Raw genomic sequence first — 2,201 nt, 5'->3', positions numbered from 1 at the left:
ATAATTATATTATTATAAAAAATTTGTTTATTTTTATGTAAAATATTAATTATTTTAATAACTTATTATTTTAATCACACATATTTACAGAAAATTTATAAATATATACAAATTCATATTTTTCAATAAAATATACAATATATATAAAAGATAAATAAAATATTTGAATTATTTTTTAATTTTTTATTCATATTATGATCTCTTTTATTTGATATTTTTTTAAAAGAGTAAATAGATATTTTTAATTATGAAAGATTGAAGTGCTGATATTACTGATCATGATTAATTTAAATGAATTTTATAACTATAAAACATTGTTTTATTTATTTGGTATTTCTAACTAAAATTAGTCTATGAACAAACCAATTTTCACTCTCTTTTTATTTTTCTCTACAACAACAACAATAACTAACAGTTTTTCCTCTATAACCTATTAAGTATTAGAATTTAATTTTGATGTACTGTAAAACAGTTTGATACGTATATCTAATTATATAATACTATATTATAAAAAATAACTACTATTTTTTAACTGCACAAATGATTATCTAAAAAGACGAATGTGATTGTAGAATTATATAAAATATTTTATATTGTTTTTGTATTAAAATTAAATTATAAGTATTAACTCTCCCTCTTTCAATCTGTAATATTATCCTAAAATAGAAACATTCATTCACATTATTACTATTCATCGTGCATAACTCCGCTAATGTTAACCATAAACAATGTTTTTCTTTGATTTAGAAACACAAATCTATCACTTCATCTTTAATTTTACTGTTTCTGGACTAAATACATATTCTTTTACTTCAACGTATGTGCACCAAAACGCATCGTTTTAAATGCAAGGACTTTCGCTTTTGCGACTTTTGTCAATGACTTCAATAAAATAATTGCGTTTTGTGATAAAGTTCCAATTGATTTTGTTTTGTTGAGGATTGGTTCATTCTAAAATACCAATGATAATGAAAGTGGTGATGAGAATCAAGGGTATGTTGAAACTTGAAAGTAATAATAATAGAAATGAGAATGGAACAACCAAAGATGGTGGTGTAGGGTTTTAACTTAATAAAAAATTTGAGAAGAAGAAAGAAAATATTTAAAGAAAAAAAAGAAATTTGGATAACATTACTAATTAAGTCTTTTATAGAGTAATGTTTGGTTAGAAATCAAATGGATATAATCTTTTATGATTATAAAATTTATTAAATTAATCACAATTAGTATTATCAGCGTCTCAATCTTTTAAAATTAGAAATTATTATTTATTCTTTTTTGAAAATATAGGTACAACTTTTTAAAATTTTTAAATTTTATATTAAAAGTATTAACTAAAAAATAAGAAACTTATTGTTTTTAATTATTTTATATTTATTATTATATATTAAATATTTTTAATTATAATATAAATAAAAAAATACATTTAATGTTTGGATCTCGGAAAGAAGGAACCGTGTAGAAAACTAGAAACTAGAAACCGAACATTCTTCAATTTTTAGAAGGTGACTTTACAGGCTGCTGGGCTATGGTATTCGGTTCTATCAGGATATTTTTAAGCCAAACATCTGAAATAAAGGGAACCGTATTCAGTGGAAAAAGAATCTACATAGTGGCTTTATTATTGAAAATTCTAATATTAATAGAATTTTGCTGTTGTCTTGTATTCGAGTTTTTGTCTTTTTGATATTAAAACCTCAATCAGCCAGTACATTAATTATTTATAAAAATTATATATTAAAATAAATAAATTAACATATATATATATTTATATTTATATATAAATATATAACTAATTTAGTGGCTAATTTTTGTATATATAATATTTAAAAGAATGGTGCATGTTTATTTTTATGAGATTTTTAATATTTAAATAAGTTTTTTTTTTCGAATAAAAGAATGTATACTTGATTTTGATAAAAAGTAAATTTGTGCTAATATGATTTATGTTTGATAATTTTTATATCAAAATAAATTATAATAAAATAAATATTATTTGGATACACTATTCAAAATTATTTTTAAATAAAAATAATTAAAAGAATCATCAATTTAAATAATTTTTTTATGTTATCTTATCATTTTAATTTAGATATTTAAATAGATGTTATTAATTAATTTTATAATAAAATTAATATTTACTTACTTAAATAAAAATAACATAAAAATTAGCAAAATATATTTTCATATCAAAAGCATAA

Source organism: Arachis duranensis, chromosome 2 (genome assembly GCF_000817695.3).
Source record: "Arachis duranensis cultivar V14167 chromosome 2, aradu.V14167.gnm2.J7QH, whole genome shotgun sequence".
NCBI lineage: Eukaryota > Viridiplantae > Streptophyta > Magnoliopsida > Fabales > Fabaceae > Arachis > Arachis duranensis.
The sequence above is the reverse complement of the archived record's forward strand: the minus strand, read 5'-3'. Positions refer to the sequence as shown.